A 22,863-nucleotide genomic window follows, 5' to 3' on the forward strand; every position below is an offset into this window, starting at 1 on the left:
GTCATTGTTTCTGACATTTTTAATCTTGAAAAAAATTTGCCTTTCTATATAGTTAAAATAAAGAAGGCTCTCCTTTCTCCACTGCACCTTCTTTGTACCTTTGTCAGAAAAACCAGTAGGTCATCCATGTAAGGGTCTGATACTGGACTCTATTCTGTTCCATGGATCTACTTGAATAGCTTTATATCAATAAAACACCATCTTCATTACTATAGTTCCAGAGTCAGTCTTTAAGTATTAAAATCAGGTAGTGCAATTCCTCTAATTATATTCTTCCCTTTTGAAAACACTTTTAGCTATTCTGGTCCTTTTGCTTTCTTATATAAATTTTAGAATTGGCCACAAAAATTCCTGCTGGCATTTTGATAGTAATTGCATATAAACCTATTGATCATTTTGAGGAGAATAACATCTTTATTACGTTAGTCTTTCAATCCATTACCAGTGTGTGTCTTTCCATTTCTTTAGGTTTCTTTGATTTATTTAATCAGAATTTTATAGTTTTCAAATAATAGTATCTCACCTGTTTTGTTATTCCCATGTGTCATATACTTTTGAAGCTTTTGTAGATGGTGTTTTTAAATTTCAACTTCAATGGTCATTGCTAGTATATAACAATGTAATTCATTTTGTGCATGCATCTTGTATTCTGCAACCTTGCTAAACTCACTTATTAGTGAAGGAGCTTTCTACAAATTCATTTCATGGTGATGAATTATTTCAGCTTTTGAATGTCAGAAAAAATTTTATTTTGTCTTCATTTGTGAAAGCTATCTTCACTTGATATAGAAATCAAGAATTACACTTTTTTTCTTTTATTACTTTAAAGATGTTGTCCTACTGACTTCTTGCTTGGATGCCTGCTCTGATGATAAATCTGATGTCATCTTCATCTTTGCTCTTCTGTATGTCATATGACTTTCATCTGGCTGCTTTTCAGATTTTCTCTTTATCAATAGTTGTGAGCAATTTTATGAGGATGCATCTTGTAGTTTTCTTCTTATTTCTTTAACTTGGGGTTCATTGAACTTCTCGGATCTGTGAGTTTTTAGTTTCCATGAAATTTGCAAAATGTTCAGCCATTATTTTTTAAAGTATGCTTCCTTGTGTCCCCTCTCTGGGGATCCCAAGTACACATACATTAGGCTGCTGAAAGTTTTCTTATAGCCCATTGATGCTCTGTTAATTTTTTATGTCTTTTTTTCTCTGTACATTTCAATTTAGATAGTTTCTATTGCTATATTTTCACATTCTCTAATATTTTCTTCTACAAAGTCTAATCTACCATTAATCCCATTTAGTACATTTTTCATCTCCTACACTGTAGCTTTCATCTCTACATGTTCGATTTGGGTCTTTTTAATTTCTTCCATGTCTCTACTTAACATGTTCAATCTTTAGTACTTTGAACTACGATATGCAGTTACAATAACTACTTTCAAGTCCTTTTCCACTAATCCTAATATCGGTGTTAGTTATGGCTTGGTTTCCATTGATTGATTTCTCCCTTCATTTGGGGCTGAAATTTCTGCTTTTTTGTATGCCTGGTAATTTTTTTTTTTGCCTGGTAATTTTTGATTAGATACCAGACTTTATTAACTTTACCTTGTTGAATGTTGAATATTTTTATATTCTTAAAATGTTCTTGAGCTTTGTTCTGATGTATAGTTATGTTACTTGGAAACAGTTTTATTCTTTCAGTAATTATTCCACATTTATTAGGCAGGACTAGAGCAACACTGAGTTAGGGCAATTTTCCCCTATTACTGGGGCGTGACCTTTCTGAGTAATCTATCTAGTGTCCCATAAATTAGGAGGTTTTTAGCTGACTTCTAGGAACAGGTAATATTCCTGGCCCTATGTGAGTTTTGGGTATTTTTCTCACTGTTCTTTTTGTTCTTCCTGAACTTAAGTAGTTTCCTCACTTTATGTACTAATCAATATTCTGCCCCCTCTTTCTGTGTCACTCTTTTAAATACTCTGTCCTACAAATTCCAGCTGCTTTAGTCAGCTTGGATTCTAGGCTTGGTCTACTCAACTCAAGCATCTGCCAGGCTCCCTGTGGGTTTTCTTTCTCTGTACTCTCAGTGATGGGAAACTCTTTAGGCAGTCAGCTGGAGCAGTTGGGGAGATCACCTCACTGGTTCTCCATCTCTCAGGGATCCCTGTCTTTCATTGCCTGATGTCCAGTACCTTGAAAACCATATACTTGTTTTTAATTTTTCATATATAGTGTCTGGCTTTGTTGTTGTTTCAGGCAAGAGGTTAAATCTGACCCCCTTTACTCCATCTCTGTCATAAATGAACATCAACTCTGAACTTTTTTTAAAGGTGTGACAATATAGAAAATAAATACACCTGAGTCCATATGAATATAAAGGAATGACTGAATAAATAAACAAATGAGAGAGAAGAGACAAATCTTCATTGTAGAATAATCCCAAACACTATATGTAGATAATCCTCCCTCTGGGAGGTAGAGATTCATCCCGAAGGCTGGGTTAGTCTCAGGGATTGGTTTCCAAAGAATAGGCTAGGAAAGGAAAAACAGTAACTGTACAGTGGAGAACCTGGCAAATACCACTGTAACCAAGTGATAGAGGTCAACATCACTAATGATAAGTCATGTGATATCATGTGCCCCCTGATACAATGTGATGAGAAGGGCACTTCCCCTCTGCACTATTATCTCCAGAAATCCATAACCCTAGCCTAATTATGAGTGAAACAACAGAAAAACCCAGGTTCAAGGATATTCTACAGGGTACATGGCCTGTACTCTTCAAGACCTTCAAGGTCATAAACAATAAGGAAAGATATAGAAACTGCGGCAGACAGATGAGACTGAGATATGACCACTAAACATCATGCAGGATCCTGGATTAGATCCTAGAACAGAAAGAGGACATTAATGGAAAAACTGGTGAATAAGCTGGAGTTTCATTCAAAAAATGATTTGAAACATAGCCCACACTGCAGTAGAGAAGAAAGGATAGACTCTCCAATAAATGGGGTGAGATCAATTGGATATCTGTATGGATTCCCACACTTTACCTTACATAAAAATCCATTTCAGATGGATTACAGGTCTAAATGTGAGAACAAGGAAGCTTTTAGAAGAAAGCACAGGAGCCTATCTTTACGGTCTTCGTGTAGGCAGATTTCTTAACCAAGACCTAAACTGGGAAAGTGGAAGAATTGGATTATAGTGAAATTAGGAATCTCTGTTTATCAGAAGGTACTGTTAGGGGAGTGAGAAGGCATCTAGCAGAGTGGGAGGAGATATTTGCAACACGTGTGTCCAACACGGGACTCATATCCACAATATGTAAAGAACTTCAAATTAATAGGCAAGAAAAGACAACCCAACAGAAAAAGGGACAAAATGTTTGACTAAGCACTTCACAAGAAATGGACTTCCAAGTGGCCTCTGCAACTTTGGTGATTTCTCACGATCTGTGCTCCAGAATGGGGGAAAACCGAGAGCACCCAAAGATGGTGAGGAAATGGGGCAACATCATCTCTTAATTGCTGCAAGTGGATGTGTGCCTTCCAATCCCTTTGGGAAACCACTTGGCAGTATCTACTGAAGCCCCAACTAAACACACTCTGTGATGGAGCTATTTCATTCCCAGGTGAGGTACTGATAGACACGTGGGCATGTGTTCACCAAGAACCGCATAAAGGAATATTCAGAAAAGGGCTTCTGGTGGCCCCCAGTTGGTGGCTACCTACTTGCGCATGAATAGAATGGGCGCAGACATGTTGATATGTTCACACGATGGAATCCTTTACCACAGTGGAATGGATGAGACGCAACTTCATGCAACACCATGGAGGAATCTCACAAATACTAGTTTGAGAAAAGGAAGCTGAATGCAAAAGACACTGTGTATGTTGGACCCCATTTACCTAAAGTATAAGCCAGGTGAGAGCAGTCCTTTCTGTAAAAGGCAGGAAGGGGGTACCGCCTTAGGAGGATGGGGTGGTGACCTGAAGGGAGCACCAGGGGCTCCTGGAGGGGTCACCGTGTCCTGCTTCTTGATCTGAGTTTTGGTTCCATGGGTGGATTCTGTCTGTGAAAATTCAGCAAGTCAGACCCTTTGATACCTTTACGATTATGCAGCAAGACCTTGTTAGAAGAGATTTTATTTTTAATGTCATATTTTGATTTGCTAAAGCTTTGTGGACAGTCCGAGGATTTTTATTATTTTCCTCTACATTCTTGTCCCACATGTGAGATAATTTTAATAAAATAAATACATATGGAAAATGAGCAGTGAAAATTTCATATCTTTGTATCTACCTAACCCTCTCTCCCAGTCCCTCTGTAAGGCAACATCTGACAGTAATTTCATATCCAGAATTCTGCCTTTTCCTCTGGAAGGTTCTGGTCATATTAACATAAACTTTTGGATCTAGGGAATGTTTTAAGTATTGCCTAATATAAATGACTCCTCGTGATCGCTAAACTGTATTCTCGCTCTTCTTTACTTCCTGTGATATTTAAACTATTGCAGATCACACAAAAAGATGGAAAACTTAATGTGGATAATATACCGGATAATAATAGTCAAGGAAGAAACAAATTATATAATTATATGTTAATTTCATTTCTATACCTAGATGCAAAACTCTTCAATAAAATGTAGACAAGAAATCAGGCTGGTTAGTGTATTTAAAAGGATGACCAGTCATGGATGAGCAGTTTGTTCCAGGAACCGAGAAGCTGGCCTTGGTGGATGCCACTCACCCTCATGGCTGCTCCTATGGACAGCTCAGCTGCTCGTCCTTGCTTCCTGGATGAGATGTTGGCAGATCTGGTCTCTCTTCTGGTTACTTTCAAATCTTCAACGCCCATGTAGTCCAAAAGCTTCACTTCAAGCCCTCATCCAAAGTAAATCTTCTCCCCAGTGGCATCTCCGGTGGGGCTCTCAGGTGGCTTATGGTAGGGAGAGGTGCCCTTGTCTTCTCTCCTCCAGGCTCGATTTTCTGTCCCCATCTCATAACTGCTCTTCAAGACCCTTCTAGGTCTACCCAGAATTAATGGATCAGAGGGCAAGGGCCCAGGCTCTGGGGATGCAGGGGCTGTGATGGGTTGTCGGCGCTCTCTCTGTTAACTTGCTTTCAGACAAGGTGCTCCTTAGGCATATTCCTATGGGACCTAGAGTCCAGCCTCTGGAGTGGGCGACAGCCCTCCTCTGCTGGCCACCCATAGCCCTTCTCCTGCCCCAATTCTGTATCACATTCTCCTGGGGCAGGGCTTCTTCAGAAGGGCTCAAGTCTGGCTCTCAGCCAGGAGCCAGGGAAGCATGGCCCTGTGTCCCCTGTTGGTGGAGAAACTCTCTGCTCCCTCTGTAGCTGCCTTTCTCCTTGCTTGACCAGACAGCAGTACTGAGTCATGGTTAATGCCAGACCATCTGACATTCAATTCTGGCATTTCCTTTTCTCACCTACAAGACTGGGGTTGGGGGGGAGTGGTAAGTCCCTAATCTCTTGGAGGCTGGCCTTCCTCATTGGTCAAAGGAGGTGCCTGATAGCCCCCACCTTGGAGCGTTCTTAGGGGAATGGATATACACATGGGCCCTCGGACCAAGGCTGGCACGTGGCCTAGATCCCACACCTCAATGTTAGCCAGCATCACTGTGTCCTCCGCTGCTCCTGGCTCTCAAGGCCTATCCCTTTTTCAGACCCAAACAGCTTCTAAGCTCTTTGCTCCAGCCCAAGGGGACAGAGGCCAGGCACGAGGCTGCTTCTCTTCAGCACATCTCATGTCACTTGGGCCCCTCCCCCTAAGATCCAATTACCCCCATTGCATTTGAGAGCACCCTTTAGTTCTTGTTGTAATTTCTCCCTTACAGAGAAGGGTGGCAAGAGAGGGCTTCATAAGTCTGGGGGCTCCAACATGAATTCACTTCTCACATCAGGGTGAAAGATGTGTCTTCTGGACCGTCCCAAATGGGTGAGCAGCCTCAAGTGACAGATCCACTTTGAGATCTCACTGAGCCTTTGAACCCCTTCGTCTGCCGTATCCCAAGGTGGTCCTGGCGTTTCAAGCTCTCTGAGTGTTGGCCACCTTTTGGTCCACGTCTCAGCCACCCAACCAAGCAAACCCTGGGGGCTACAGCCCTGGCTCCAGGTTCTCTGCTGAGTGGGCCCATATCAGGAAACTCAGCCTGGTCCAACTTTACGTTTCTTCCATCAATTTCCACACCCTTAACTTCCATCCCATACACACTCTCCAGTTTCTGTCTGTAGAAGTTGGGAAGCACTGTTCTTTTGGGGTACAGTGAGCCCGCCTCCTCTTGGTTTACTCTCTGAACCTCACCTTTTGGGGTCTGCTGGGCCTTGAGTCTAGTCCTCGGTCTGGAGGCCATGAGAGGCAGTGGGTGGGTCCTGAGAATCAGCAGCGTCTTGCAAGGCAGACCTTCCCAAACAACAGCAGACCCTCCGTGACGTCGAGAATTCAACTTTTGTTGTAATGTCGCCCCTGGCAGGGTGAGCCTCTGAGTTTGGTTTTGGAAGTCTCAGCTCTGTGGCAGCAGGAGCAAAGGGTCCCTTTTTTAGGGCAGATGTGGGGTCTTCTGGTTGCGTGTGGTGTGTGAGCTGGGAGGCCTCTCTTTCCCCACTCTGCTGAACACAATTAGGAACAAACAGCCAATCTTGCCACACTTGTTAGTTTGACAAAATGTTCTGAGGCATCAAATCAATGGTCACCCAGAGCCTTGCACCTTGTAAGTGTTTGATCAGGAGTATCCAGTCCTGATATTTTTTTGGGTCTCTGCTGCTATGTCACACCACAGAAATAGAGCCAGTAGTGCCTTTAAATTGAATCAGATTCAAGAACCAATTCCAGAAAGCCTGGAAGCAATTCAGAAAACGTATCCTTAAGATTTCATTCCTCTAGGACCACTCTTCATATCAAAGTCTGTATCAGTCAGGGTTCTCCTAAGAAACACAGCAAATAGGACTCACATGAGCATTTATAGGAATGGGGTCACGTGACTGAGGGGCTGGCATGTCTGAAATCTGTAGGGAGGCCAGCCGGTGAGGAACTCAGGTGCAGGAGTTGATGATGAACTCTTGAGGCAGAATTTCTTCTTTTGCAGGAAATCTCAGATTTTGCTCTAAAAGCCTTCAACTGATTGGATGAGGTCTACCCACACAACCAACGGTCATCTTCCTACTCAGAGTCAACCAGTTGTAGATGTCAACCACATCCACAAAATACCTGTACAGTGGTGCCTGAATTCATGTTTGATAAAATAACTGGGGACTGGAGCCCAGCCAAGCTGACACAGAAAACTCACCTTCACAGTGACTAATTCTAAACATTTTATCATGTTGCATTGATCTGTTTGTCTATCTGTGACAATGTCATCCTGTTTTGCTTGAAGGAGTTATTTATACTTCATGTTAAAAATAGCAATCCTTGGAGAGTCTATCTTCCAAGTGCAATTTTCAATCACTTTGTCCTGTTCCCCAAAATACCACATTAAGGATCTGGTTGGGATGCTATTAAATGCACAGTTAACATAGAAAGGACTCATACTCATTTGCCAACCATACAATTGCATTGCTAGAAAACCAAAGAGACTGCACTGAAAACACCATCAAAATTATACACGATGGATGTGGTAACACAGCTGGAGCACAAGGTAAGTGAACAAAAAACATTGTTTTGCAGAAACATCCAATTACAAGTGGAAGTAGACAGAAAATCCCACCCATAATAACAAAATAACCATAAAATTTCTAATACATTTAATCCAGAAGGTGTAGCCCTGACGTGTAGAATATCATAACATCTGGCTAAATTGTGGGAGATGTGTCCTTTCTGGATGGTGGGTATCAGGCACCCAGACAGGCAGACATTCAGGTCAGGGATAACTCCAGAAACTCATGCAGGGTGGGGTGGCTACACTGGCAGGAACGCTGGAGATGAAACAGGACCACATGCCCGTGGGCCCCATGAGGATCCCTCCTGCCCTAGTGTTTTGGAGTTAGTGCTTTAAACTCCATGGATCTCAATTTTTTTTTTTCCTTGAAAATGGTCATCGTAACACCTGCCTCTTTACCCATACTTTTTTTTTTTAAGGAATTGAATGGAATATTCTATGGAAACCACTGTGTAATCTGCAAAATAAGTTTCCATGGCTGGAGCGCCAACATCATGAAGGAGCATCAGATAGGAGTCATGTCACTTTGTCTCTGCGTGTGCACATGTGTGTGCACGAGTGTGCATGTACCCATGTGTGAGCAACCTTCACTTTATGAACTTCTCAATGAATAATTCTTCCTCATAATTTCTCAGGAGAAAACTCTGTGCTTTCTAAAACCACACCGTGGAGACGATTCTCTGGACTTTTCTACCAGCGAGCATCTTTCAGGGGCTCCTGACCTGCCCATCAGCTTTTTCCACTTCCTTGAGATGCAAGCTGGTGAGGCAAACTGACTGGTTAAGTACACTTGGGAGTTAGCTGTTTGAAATGCAGACTTAATTCGTGTTACCAAAGGGTCTTAAATTATTCAGGTAACCTTGGATGAGTCAATTAACCTCTCTGGGCTCCACTGTCTTTATTTGGAAGATGAAGGGGCTGCAGGAGATGGGCTGCATGATGGTTTCTGAGCTCCTGCCTGGCTTCTGCACTCTGATGCGGGGGTTCAGTTCCCCAAGGTGCATGGATTCTTGGTGCTGATGGCACAAGTAAGAACCATAAATAAACTGTTTCCAACGTGAAGATGTTGTCATAAGACTAATATGTAGCTTCAGGTAGAGAATAATTATAATCTTCAGTGAACAAGAAAACTACCTGAAATTATAACAAATTCAAGAAAATTCCCTTGATTACAAAAGAGGGAATATAATTCAGATGTGGTTTTCTACGGCTGCAACATGATATGCTATTAGGGCCTCAGAATAACAGCAGAGATTTTTCATCTCTGGCCGCACGCCTTACAGAGGGATGCTTTGTGCCATGGACATCTCCTTGCCAGCCGGCAAGAGGAACTGCACTGGGAGATATTTAATACTCAATGATAATAGGATTCAATGCTCATTATTCAAGAGTAGGCATGGGTTCTGGCCCATGGTAATTATTAAAATCATGTTTATGCCAAGTAATGCAATGAACGTCACCTATTTTTGACCCGACCGTGCACAGAAGGTGGGGGAGGCGATGTTTTACATCTTATCAATTGGATTTAGAGCGTGCTTGTGCTGCAGCAGGAGCGGGGGCCTGTCCGGGGTGATTAGCGCCATGGCTGGTGGATGGATGGATGGCTGTCGGGCCGCCCAGGCTGCTCAGGTCTGAGCGGACCCCACCTTCTGCCAGGGAGACTCAGGGACCTAGTGTCTCAGCGGGAGCTCATTTTAGCTACAGGATCAGATCCCGATTTCCTGGCCTGATCAAGGCCCTTCTCTGCCAGGTGCCATCTTGCATTGGGTCTGTAGCAGCTAATGTTGGTGGTGCATCAATTTGCATCGTAAAGGGCAACAGCCCAAGCGGGAGGCCAAGGTGAAGTCCTCTCCAAGGGCCAACAAGACGCTCACTAGACCCCAGAAGAAGCAAAGCTTGCCCCCACTTCTGCAGACACACGTTCTCACTTTCTCCAGCCATAGATATGAGATCGGGTGCCTTGATGGGGAAGAACACAAATGTCCCCGGATCTTGCCCCACCTGCTCACCCAGGACCTTTGTTCTCCTACAACTTACGGAGCTGTTACTGGGAGTCCCCGTGCCTGGGAGGGTCAGACACTACTTCACTGCACAGCTCTCTGTGTCTGCTCTAAATACCAATGGCCGTGCTGGGGGTTCCGATTCTGTCCCCTGTCAGAATTGGTGACCCTGGAGTTTCAGGGCAGAGCCATGTCCCTGGCATCTCAGTATATACGCCGGACTCGACTGTCTGCCTCAAAGATGCAGTGAGGGGCCCTCTGTTCTCTCCTCCTTGCACTTAGCCCTCTGGCCTCAACGCAGAGCTCCTTGGGCACCAGAAGTTCAGGCTCTGGTGAACCCTCAGGGGTCCCTCGCATCACAGGATTCAGGGGCAGCTGGGATCTGGATGGCTACCTCCCCAGCCTTGCTTCACTCATGCTAATCAGCTCATGCCATGGGGGTTAGGATCCGCCCCCCCCCAAGGCAGGGCTTCTGTGCCCACGGATGCTGCCCAGCAACCGGACCAGGGTTGGACCACAGCGGGCCAGGATACGTCCAGTGAGAGGATGGACAGTCACACAGGTCCACATGTCTACAGAGCAGTTGCCTCTGCTCCTTCTCCAGATCGATCTCGGGAGTGCCTGGGATTTGGCTAATTGTCAGAATCTTCCCCAGAACAGAGAACATCCTCCAAAGTCCGTATGGCGCCTCTTGAGCACTGAGCGCTTGTTCTCATTACTTGCGGGAACAGCCTATCTGGGTGAGTGCAAATAGATTTCGTTTTCTGCTGCAAATCTGCTATTCCAAATTTCTTCAGCCTCATGCACTGTTCTGTTTCAATTCCTCTGTCAAATGCCTTTGTGGAAGGAGTTTGACAGCTGAGGGCTGATGAAGCAGCAGATTGAGTGCTGGGCTGGAGAAAGTTTCAAATGTGTGCTGCCGACTCGCTGGGAGCAAAAGAGACTTGAAGACATAATGAAAATTATGATTGAAAAACATTCTTAATTTATAATGCAAAATATGAGATTCAGTATAGATGGTGGCCAGTAAGCTCACCGCCTTCCAAGGGCACGAGTGTGTATGTGCACTGACGTGCATTTTTTCTGCTCTTGGATGGCTGGTTTGTTCTGCCTGCTCATCCCTCTTTTAAGACCACCTGGCAGCCCTGGGCAGAGCTCCTCAAAGAGGGGGTTGGAGTTCAGGGGGTGATGGGGGGCTGGAGGGGAGCACTAGGTGGTTGGCGAAGGTGTGCCCTGGGACTGAGGGCTGACATCACCAACAGAGAGACCTGGGCGCTGCACACGGGAACCCGGGGTCTAGCCCCTCAGGGTACCCCTGGCCTGGAGCATCTCCGCCAGCAGGTTTTGCAGCCCTCTCCTCCAACCCCGATGGCACAATCTCTCGAGGGGCCAAGACTGCAGCTCCAGCAACCCCACCCGTGCCGAGGTCAGCGCCCTGGCTGGTGGCGGAAGCAAGGGCCCTGGAAAAGGAAAACAAGACCCTGGACAGCTGAGGCCGGCTGGGGGCGTGGGTGCAGAGACCTGTGAGCGGCCCCGAAGTGAGATGCGGACATTCTGCCCCGAAGACAGGACCTCCCAGTGCATGGAGGCTACTCTGTCTCCCCAGCACCTCCATCTCCCTTCAGCCCTGGGTGGGACGGTCAACCCTGGGGGTTAGATTCCACCGTCGCCTCCACCACCTGACAACAGGCATCCTTGGTCCGTTGTCTGTGGGGTGGGGGAATAACAGCAGGGCCCCCAGGACCACCGAGTGTGATCTGCAGCAGGAAATACGCAGGCTGGTCTCAGCTCCTCTGTCTCTCGACCTGGCAAGAGCTGGACAAGGCTTTCTCCTTCTTTCTTCCAATCCCCTTTAGAACATTGTGACTATGATGAAGAAAACTCATGAAAACCAAGAGATGGAGCTCAGAGCTGCCATCGAGCTAGGGCTCAGAGTTCATCCTTCAAGGTCCCTGAAGGCGGGCATCCTGCAGCAGGACCCGAGGCGCCCCTGCCAGATTCCCATCAGCTCCCCGGGAGGTGTGAGCATCTCTTAGTTTACTGGTCCCCCGCCATCCGTTATGGGCTCAGTGGTGTCCTTCCAGATTCATGTGTTGACCTTCTAACCCAGAGCTGGGGTCTTTAAAAGGTGATTAAAGTAAAATGAGGTCACAGGAGTGGGCCCTGATCCAACAGGACTGGAATCATTATAAGAGGAGGCGATCAGGACACAGACACACACATAGGGATGACCGTGTGTGGACACAGGGGGAAGGTGGCTGTCTACACACCAAGGAGAGGTCTCAGGAGGAACCAGCCCTACCCCACCTGGATCTCAGATTCCAGCCTCCAGGACTGGGAGACAATTAATTTCCATTGTAGCCCCCCAGTCTGTGGCTTTGTTGCAGCCACTGCACTGCCTGACACCCTCTCAGACATGGTTTTGTCCCCTGCATAGGGACCGACCTGTAGTGACTGACAGGCATGTAAAAGCCAGAGCAGGTTGAAGGCAGGTGCTAACCCTGGGATGGCCGGCAATCTGGATGTGTCACCGTCTGTCTCTCTTGGGCCACCCTGGCCGCCGGGTCTGGGTGAATCCCAGGTCTGCTCTCCCATCTCAGGCCTCTTTGTCCTCACCCCACGCCTGCTCCAGCAAAGCCCCATGCCCCAGAGAGCAACGTGTGCCCATTTCTCGGCCTCCTGATTAGACGCTGAAGGTTTCCTTGACCCTGACATTTACTCTTAAGTAGCTTCCTCTTTCCCCCTGGAAATTTTAATGAAAAAATAATGAAGATGTTAACTATAGAAATCAGATAAAAAAGGAAGTAAGACACCAGAGCTTGTTGCTGATCAGGAGAAAGTTCAAAAATAGATAAATATTATCCATTCCATCAAAAATTTACAATTAATCACCATTTTCATACCATTGAAGTTGTCGACGAATTTGATTACTATTCTCAATTATAGACTTCGCAAATTCCCCCCTTCCCAAAGTACAAGTGACATTTCTAATTGCTGATCTAAGAATCCGCTTCCCAAAATAGATGGAGAAGACAAAAATAAGTGTGGAGATGATGGTATTTCATCACCCAGTATTGGGCAAACTGTCACGGAGGTGGCAGCGGGCGGGGAAGCTGGCCAGTCCCGCAGCCTCAGGCCGCGTCGGGGAAGAGCCGCCAGGCCCGGCCTGTCCAGCATTGGGGAGGTGCTGCCCCCGCCCACCTCCTCTGTTTCTTCGTTTCTAGGCCCTGACACGCATTGCAGGTACCTCTACTCACTTGAGGGTGGGTGGCCCTCGGCCAGAGGAGGGTGGCGGTGGGCAGGGAGGTGCCCTGAATTTGACGCCACGCTGTTTCCCAGGCTGCGGGACCACCGGCGACTTTCTTGGGGGGCCAGCGCCGATGATCCGCAGAGCATCCTGGAAGCAGGCCTCTGAGACCTGGCCTGCTGCTTCTCCCTGGGTTCACGTGGCGGCTACAACCGCCTCCCCGCTTGTGCTGCAGGAAAGTTTCCAGGCAGATTCTGCAGTGTCCGAGGGGCAGCTCTGGTCCTGGGCTTGGCCCACAGCCCACGTGGCCAGACTGAGTAGGGCAAAGGCTCCTCCTCCTCTGTCCTGCGGCTCCCCTCTGCTCAGGACCCTCAGGTCACTGAGCACAGTCACGCCTCTGTGCTGTAGACGCACCCACGTCCCACCCACATCCCAGCCGTCCCTCCGTCCCCTGACGGCTCCTCGGACTCTGCACTTGCCAAGAGGTCACACCCCCCTTCTCCCTCCCCACACCCTTGGCCAGGCTTGTGGTCTGTGCCGTGGCTCCTGGTTCTGCATGTGGGGTGTGGGACACAACACCGCTCCCAGTACCAGGACGCCGCTGGGCTATGCCTTTGCCATGTCTCTGGCCTCTCCGCCCTACTCCCGCCCCTGGCCCTGAGGTCAGAGCCATTGTTTCCATCCACAGAGAACCCCTAAGGTCAGCAAGCTGGAGGCTGGACTGGAGGACACAGCCTGTGCGTGGCAGAGCAGGGACAGAGCTGACCGCCCAGCTGCTGCCTCTGTGGCCGTCTGTCCTCACAGCTAGAATGTGGACAAAGGGCTGCTTATGTACATCTGGGTCTCCCTGGACCAGGCCGGGGGAGGGCAACGCAACCTGTGAAGGACGGGTGGTGGTCCGGGCTGGAGGACAAAGCAGCCTGGGAGGGAGGCATGGTCCAGTATAACGTGTTCGCAGAGGAGCTGGAAAGGGAAGAGGATTCCCGGCCACGGAGGGCTGGCTGCTGATCTTGGTGTCTAGATTTAGAAGCGATGCCGGTTGCTGGTGCTGCATCGCCCTTCCCTTGATAACCCTTAAAAATGCACTCCAACCTCTAGAATTCAGGCCATCTCTGGGGAGCTTTGCACGTGGGTCTGGAGTGACCTTGGCTGGGCCAACCCTGGCTCTGCCCCTCAGCCCCTGGCCATCTCAGACAGGTGACCAGATCTCCCTGGAGGTCAGCTTTTAACAGCTGTGAAACGGGCTGTGATGCAGACCCAAGTCAGCTCCGAGACCTGTCAATAAACCTATGGATTTACCCATTTCTCTTCATCACGTGGCAGCATATGCTTTCCGAGTGCCCGGCAGGTGTCTGGATTCCTCCTCACGCTGGGAGGTGCTTGAACTCGCTGACTTTCTCAGTCACATGCAGAGTGGCGTTGCTGCTGGATTATTTAGAAAGAACATCCCTAATAGCATCTGGAAGCAAAGCCAGCAAATGCACACACACAGCCTGTGTTCACACGCGTGTGGGTTAGTGTGACAGGCGGATGCTGACCAAGACCCAGCGCCGACTCCCACTGGCCCCGAGACACTCACCAGCAGCCGTCCTGTACCGTTGTGGGCGTCTCTGTGTTTCAGGTGAAGAAATCGGGGCTTCCGAGGATCCATAAACTCTCGGGGCAGAGAGGGTTCTTCCATCACACCGTCTCGGGTCGTGTGTGTGCCACACTCTGTCTGGTGTGGAGCCGGTGCGGCAGGAGCCTGGGGCAGAGATCTCTGGCCACGAGGACCTCGCTGTCCCCAAGGCTGGTCTGAGCTGAGTGGCAGATGGGCCCAGGCTGGAGGCACCTCCAGGGGACCAGTGCCCACGTTCTGTGCCTTCTTGGACTTCCCGGGGTGGGCCCGTGGCTCGTGTGATGGTTCATTTTACGTGTCAGCTGATTGGCCACGGAGTGTCCAGGCATCTCATTGTTCTGGGTGTGTTTGTCTGCAGTGCAGATGGTCCTCCCCAGTGTGGGAGCCTCATCCGATCCATCAAGGAGTTGCATAGACCAAAAAGGTGGAGGAAGGGAGAGCTGACTCTCTCCTCAGCTGGGACATCCATTTTCTCCTGCCTTCCACTCAGACTTGCCCACTGGGGCTCCTGGTTCTCAACCTCCGGCTTGGACTGGAACTAAGCCCCTGGCTCCCTTGGCGCCCAGCTTGCAGATGGCACAACTTGGGACGCCTCAGCCAGCTCCTGCAATAGACCTATTCATGCATCTATATCCTACGGGTCTGTTTCTCTGGAGGCCCCTGACTAATACACTCAGCTAAAGGACACTGAAGAGCTGATATACTCCAGGTGGGTCAAGGTCCTGATGAAAGGTCACGGTCCCTCTGTCTGGTAGGACACGATGGATGGACCCTCAGGCCACTTCTCTACACCTCGAGGAGCCTCAGTGGCTTGGCTCAGGGCTCAGGGCTCGGGGCTCAGGGCTCGGGGCTCAGGGTTCAGGGCTCGGGGCTCGGGGCTCGGGGCTCGGGGCTCGGGGCTGTCCGTAGCCGTCATACAATTGAGGCCGCTCGTGAGAATCGGAGGGGTGGACTCATCGTGAGATGCATAGATAGGACGGTGCCTGATTTTTATTACTCAGCCTGGGTCAGCTAGTTCATTAAACATTAGAATTCCTGCTTCATTGTTTCTGTGGCTCTGACTCATATCTGATGGGAGATTTTCATGATCATCCATAAATTTGAGTGCTTATTTAAGAAAAAAAATCAGTGGTGGAAATTTATGACTAATCGTGTAAATTTTTAGAACCCAGCATTGAGCTTCCCGGGCCACATGAGGTCTTGAGGCCTGGGAGGGTCTCAGAGCAGCAAACGCCCCCTGGGACCTGCCTCGGCACCTGCAGTTCCATCTCCAGGCTCTAGAGCCCCAAGGTGGTTGGGGGGAAGACCCACCCCGCCCTCGGTATGTGCTTCAGGACACACCAGGCTTGGACGTAGCAGCCGACAAAGGCCAGAGCCCCCCAACTCGCAAGGGGAAGTGTGTGCTCGTCAAGATGCAGAGGAGACGACATCTGTGTGTCTAAAGGCATGTGGGCCCGTGTGCCGCAGGGGGCAGTGCGGGGGGGGGGGCGGGGGGGGGTAGAATGGGTCTCCCAGCTCCTCGGTTTCCACGAGGGTCTCCCCAGTTCGCTGTCTTGAGTGCAGACCTGCCCCCTTCCTGCGCTGCTGAAAGTCGCCCACCTGGGGGGCCTGGGCATGGACCCTCGGAACATCTGCCTCTTCTCCGGGGGTCCTCCCCACCTCAGAAGGCCGTCTGCGCCTGCCCAGCAGCTCCTTGCCCATCCAGGGGCCCTGCACCACCCCGGCTGGGGGTCATCGTGCCACCTGGGCTCGGAGCAGGAGGCCAGCGCTGGGCACTCAGCCAGTGCCCGGAGTCTGTGTCCAGCAGCAGAAGGCTGTTTTCCATCATTGGTGGTGGTACGTTGCTTATCTATGGAAATATTATTTTAATTTAACTTCCAACTTCTTGAACTCTTCATGTCTCACATGGTTCTGAATTAGGACGGGCAACGCATCCTGATTTATCCTGGATGTTCCTTGTTTGAAAACTGAAGGTCCCGGATCTGGGGAACCCTCAGTCCCAAGCAAAGCAGACTGGCCACCACCCCATTCTGGATGTGGGTGTGAAAAGTAAAAGCTCCGATCCGACCATACCCTGGTTTATGCAGATGGGGGATGAGTATCTTGTCTGTGTCCTGACACCTGCAGGCTGTTGTCGTCAGGAAGCACCTGACTTGGCCTGGCCTCAGTTTCCCCAACTCTTTAATGGGAGTAAAACCTGCCATGGAAGTAAGAGCTACAACATATGCCATGGGCTTGGCTCTGCTGAGGACTTCACCCAGAGTAGGGTGGCAACCGAGACATGCTTGATGGAAATCGTACTCCAGGCCCAGCAGGATGTTGTCGGTCAGTTCACTTGGGCCAGCTCTAGCCACAGAGACAGTTTCCCTTCATTGTCCCTGACATCTGAGTCAGGAGGCTGCTGGGTTCTATGGTTGACCCCTCGTCGCGGGCATCCCCAGGGGCTGCAGGTGGATCCTTGGGTCCAGGAGCGCTAATGATGCTGCTGCTGGTACCGGCAGCGTGTTTGCCTCAGGAGCAGGGTCTGGGCCATTTTTCATTAAATAGTATAATTGTTTTGCACTGGTAGGTGAGGACGAACAGCTTTGCCCAGCAAGCAGCCTCAGGAAAAAGTAATCTAGTGTTGTTCTTCACGGGCTGAAGCCGTACACCCAGAATATTCCTCACTCTGACTTAAATGCATCTCCTGCCCACTCAAAGCAAATGCAATTTTCCTTTTTATGACTATTGTTTATTTACATGGAAAAAGTTTAAATCAGCCCTGAACTACCAACAGCCACTGCTCCCCGCAACCTGGCACCAGACACGGAGACCCCCCGAGGCCCCCAGAGAGATGGAGAAGGCGGGTGACGGAGCCGGGCGGGGGCTCTTCGAGGGCAGCCTGGTTCTGCCTCTCTCCCCGGCCCTCCCGCCCTCTCTCTCCCCCCTCTGCAGCCTCCTGCCCCTAAGCCGGGATGGCACGTCTGTCAGGTCCCTCTGGGGAAGCAGACGGGAACGGAACGGTCCCTCCATCCTGAGGTCACAGGCTGGTCAGGGACACAGTCACAGGTACTTCTGTCCTGTATGAGGGGTCTGCCTGCTCTTTGCCGAGCACAGCCCTGCTCAGGAGGCCGCGGGGACCGCAGTCCGGGGCCGTCTCGGGGCGGGAAGCTCTGCTCTGCCCACCGAGGACACAGCAGAGAGTGGAGCACAGACCCTGCCTGGGGTGGCCCTGAGCTCGCGGCTCAGGGCTCGGGGCCTGCGCCCAGTGGCCGGGGCAGAGGAAGGAAGGGATGAAGAAACACCCCTGAGCTGGGTCCTCCCTTCCTAGCCATGGGGCCAGGCTGGGCTGCCCCTTCCTCACCTTTAAGAGGGGTGGTCATCACACCTGCGGGGGGTGGAGGTGATAATTCAGGAGAAGGGGAGGAACAGTGACTGGGTAAGGGCTCTATAATGTGACCCGCCCCCAGTTCATTTCCCCCACAGGCCCTTGCTGGCTGTGTCTACACTGCCAGACACAGGAAGCACAGGCTAGGGACTCAGGCCCCCCGCAATCACAGACCCCAGCCTGGCTCAGACCTCTCCCTGTGGTCTCTCCCCGAGCATCTTCCAGGGGAGGGGGGTGGAGACAAGTGGAGGGGACCCAGGGATGCAGTGGGTGCCCAGCCCGCCCCTGGGCCTTGTCTTCTTCCCATGGGACCCGGGCAGCTGCCTGCCCTTTCACATCTGAGAAGCAGAGAGAACCACACTGCCTGTTCATTTGGTGCCAAAGTGACTTTTCTTCTTGCTGCCACCGTCGTAATGACTAGGTTATTTATTATCCGGTGTTGATATAACATGACAATCATAGGTATCAATGGAATAATAATATGGGAACGTTATATTATTAGGGAGTCCCCATGGGTGAGGGGCCAGGGGTCTGGACGTCCCCGGTTTGTTCACTGCTGTGCCTCCAGCTCGGAACCTGCCTGGAGGGACAGCCAGGAGCATCTGGAGGGACGCGTCTGGGCAGACATGCAGACCCTCGGGGCTGGGAGGCAGCGGCAGGTCAGCATGGAACCCCGACTTTCCCCAGGCACCTGCAGACTGGGACGGGCCGGTTCCAGGAGCCACGTGCAGCCCTGGCTGAGCCAGCTTGGACTTGAGCCCGTGACTGCAGGTCACGTTCACTCAGGCTCTCCCACCTCCTTACCGGCCATCTAGTGAGGGCTGACTGCCCGGCGGTCAGCCAAGGGAGGGACTAGGCAGTCCCTCCGGAGGGGCGGGGGTTCGGGGGCCCGGCAAGGGGGAGGCTCGTGGCCCATGTGAGAAGGCACAGGCTGGGGCTGGGGCCTTGGGCGCCCGGCTGCACCCACAGGGCCTGCTCTTGGCCTGGACCCAGGAGCTCACATACGAGGCCGGCCCCTGATGCACCCCCAGGCTGGTGCAGAGGGAGGGAGGCCTGCTCCTCAGGTGCAGGTTACCCCTGCATCACCCAGCCCTGGTCTGAGGCCTCTCCCTTGGGGCACCCCTACTCTGAAGGCAGGCTCTGGGGCAAGCCCTGCCTGGGGAAGGACACAGCTCTGCAGCCACACGCAGGCCCGCTGACCACTGTGAGGTGCCTGGGAGTAGACTGAGTGGTTCTGGGTTGGGGGGAGCTACATGGAAGCTGGCGGCGGGGAGGAGGCTGTGGGCAGGGGCCACGTGTGACCGGCTGGCTCCCTGTGCCACGTGGGTGCTATGTGCGCTGGTCAGGCACTCCCTGGCCCAGACCCTGTGACGGGGACCCGGACGGCTTCGACTCAGCTGTGCCATCAAGGCAGCAAAGGCCCCAGGACGCAGCCGTGGGGAGAGCTGCCAGGAGCCACGACAGAACGTGTGGCATGCCCGCTGGGAGGATGAGGGGCCCCGGGAAGGTGGCCAGGGGCAGGCCCACTAGCCCAGCAGCGCTCAGCTGGGGACCAGGCTGCTCCCTCCCGGGGGACAGGTGGCAACACCTGCAGACATTCTGGGTCACCACGACTTGAGCGGGGTGCCACTGGCGGCCATTGGACAGAGGTCAGGGAAGCTGCTGGCCTGCAGGGCTCAGGACGGTCCCACCGCAGAGAGTGACCTGCCCGGCCCGGCGTCTCGAGGCGGAGGTGGAGAAGCGTTGCGTGGACCATGGAGGCTGGGGCGTGGAGCAGCAGGTTTGTGTTTTGGAAGCCGGGGTTTGTGGATTCCGTGGCACGTGGCACAATTCCAGGCCACACCTGGAGCCTGCCCAAACCGGGCTGCGTCGTCCCAAGATTTATCAACAGATTTGAGGCAAAGCCTGTTATTTTAGCCTTCAAGTCAACCTGGCTGAGTTACTGGAAGCAATTCCAGTAATGCAAGTTCAAGTGCATTTTTGAGAGGCCAGGAGAGGTTCTTGGCTGGTGGCCGCGCCTGATGCCCATGTTCTCTTCCTCTCTGCCACCCAGTGTCTCTCATTTTTTTTTTTTAAATTATTTATTTATTTTTATTTATTTATTTATGGCTGTGCTGGGTCTTCGTTTCTGTGTGAGGGCTTTCTCTAGTTGCGGCAAGTGGGGGCCACTCTTCATCGCGGTGCACGGGCCTCTCGCTATCACGGCCTCTCTTGTTGCGGAGCACAGGCTCCAGACGCGCAGGCTCAGTAGTTGTGGCTCACGGGCCTAGCTGCTCTGCGGCATGTGGGATCTTCCCAGACCAGGACTCGAACCCGTGTCCGCTGCATTGGCAGGCAGATTCTCAACCACTGCGCCACCAGGGAAGCCCCCAGTGTCTCTTTTCAAGGGGCCAGAAGGGCTAGGACAGGGGCTTCCCCCGGGGGTCACCGTGAGCAGGTCGGGAGCGGCCGCAGGTGGGAATCTTTACTGATGCCCTGGCCAGAGCGGCCGCTGAGGAACCGGCTGGCTCCCTGTGTCGCGGTGGGCAGCCCGGTTTGTGCCGGCCGTGTGGACCAGCGGATGGGGAGGCCGGTGGTGGGGGGGAGGCCGATGAGCAGAAAAGGGGCGGGGCGGACGTGGGGGCTGCAGAGGGGCTTAACGGGAGGCGTGTCCCGTGAGCCGCCCTATAGGGAAACTGAGCGAATACTCGGAGGAAACAGTGACCGGGACGGCAGGGCGGACGGGCCACAGTGACAGTTTCACCACAGGCTCGTGTCTTTCTCTGGAGACCCCGATGACGCATGAGCATCAGGACCCTTTAAGATGCTGTGCCAAAGAGACGACACCGCCGCTTGCGAGCGTCAGTCAAACAGCGGGGGACGAGACTCCCTGCAATTTGTCTGTTGTACGCTTAAAAGCCACTTTAGGGGGAGTGCGTGACACACGCCCGTGATTCCCCAGCTATGCAGGTAAAGCCCCGGTGGCCGGCACGGAGGTCTGGGACGGGCGGGGGTGGGGCCTGTGAGCTGCTTGACGGCACACGTGTTCTTCAGAAGAACTTAAACTTGGTGAGAGCAAGCGACCTTACGTGAACGCAAAGGGTAAGAGACAGGGAAGGGGCTACTTTACTACATGATAAAAACGGCAAACCCAGAACGGTGCCGATCGACCCTTGAAAGGTGAACACTTCATCCTTGTTGGTGATTCTGCTCTCCTGCCGGGACCAAGGGGCCCGAGCGCCGGGATTCGGACCAGAGGGAACACGGATTCCACTTCCTTCTGGAGGCCCCTCCCTGCCCCGACCCGATGGAGAACTGTGAATCTGTGGGGCGAGTGCAGTCGTGTCCTTGCAGCAGAGACCGTGGTGGACAATTTGGGTCCATGTGTACAACCAGGTGCAGGGGAACCCCGAGGCCCACCTGAAAACAGGAAAGTAGTTTCTCAGGAGCGAGTTATTGACCTGGAGAGCTCTCCGGAGAGAGGAAAGTTGCAAGAGTTGCCCGAACAGTGTGTGTCGAGCCGTAAACGCTCATACTTCTCTGCCAGGAATTTCATGTCTAGGAATTTATCTTCAGGACATGATCTGAGATGCACTCAGAGATTTTCACACAAAGATATTAATTCCTTCGATACTTCGCAGGAAAAATGGTCAGTGGCCTAAATGTTTTCTGGTTTATGTCCATCTCATGATCCTGTTTTATCTTCCTCGTCCACTTGTTTGTCATCTTTCCCGCCCCTGGATGTGCGCCCGGGACAGTGGGGTCTGGTCTGTCCACGTTCTTCTCCCCAAGAACAGCACAGGAAAATGGTGATTTTTCTTAGAAGAATGAATGGCCAGTAACAACAATCAATTATACTCTGTAGATCCTTAAACAGCTATTAAAGTTATGTTTTTAAAAGAGTTTGAACAATGAGTGCAAATGTTCGGGAGACAACGTTAAAGAAAACCGTAGGCTCCAGAACTGCACAAACCCCCTGGGATCACAGACATGAGATGCACATCCGCCGCGGCCCCAGGCCAGACCAGCCTGTGGGTACAAATGCAGCCCCACTGATGTGATCACTCGTCACCCGCCGTCATTCACCCCAAACTGCTGGCTGGGGACCTCACCCTCTAGGAAACTTTGTCATTTTTCTCTGAGATCCTGAAGCATGTGTCAGGGTCCCCAGGACCACCCCCAGGCTCTGTGATTTGCTAGAAGGACCCACAGGACTCAGCCTGTAGTCCTCGCAGCTAAGATTTGTCAGGGCGACACGACACAGCAAAGTTGGCAAAGGGCAGGTGCACAGGTGAAGCCCGAGGACCCTGGCAGGCTCCCAGGGTCCTGCTCGGAGAGTCACCAGGATGTGTTCAATGCCCCAGCAATGAGTTGTGACCTCACGTGTGAGATGCTGTCTACCAGAGGATCCCATCAGACGCTTGTGCCCAGGATGTGTCAGAGGCTGGTCATGCCTGGGGGGCACCCAAACTCCAGACTCCAGGAGACCCTGCACTCAGCACAAACCACATGGTCTGACAGTCCAGGCCCAGAGCGCCCCTCCTAATGGGAGGGGTAGGACCCTCAGAATCCAAGTGCCCAGGTGCCGGGGCCAAGTGCACAACAGGCCTCCAGGAGCACGGCAGCCAGGCCAGCCTGCTAACCTCCCAAACCTCGTGTCTCTTGGAACCTGTGAGTCCCCTCGCCCGTCTGCTAGGATCTTGGCTGCAGGGGCCCCACCTCTGGGTCCTCCCGAGGACAGGGAGGGCGTTCCAGAGGCCCCTGTGCTTTACCTTGCCTCATACCTGGCAGGCAGGTGGTCCCCAAGGTCTGTGGGAGCCCCAAGGGGACCCACCGTCCCTGGACCCCCACCCCACTTCTTGGTCTGCACCCCATCCCTCAGTCCCCTCCGTGTCCCTGGTCTCCCACCTGCTCCTGGACAGGAGATAGCCTGGCACTGGACCATTCCTGTCTCTCTCCCCGGGTATCAGGTG

This window comes from Eubalaena glacialis, chromosome 11 (assembly GCF_028564815.1).
Source record: "Eubalaena glacialis isolate mEubGla1 chromosome 11, mEubGla1.1.hap2.+ XY, whole genome shotgun sequence".
In the NCBI taxonomy this organism is placed as follows: domain Eukaryota; kingdom Metazoa; phylum Chordata; class Mammalia; order Artiodactyla; family Balaenidae; genus Eubalaena; species Eubalaena glacialis.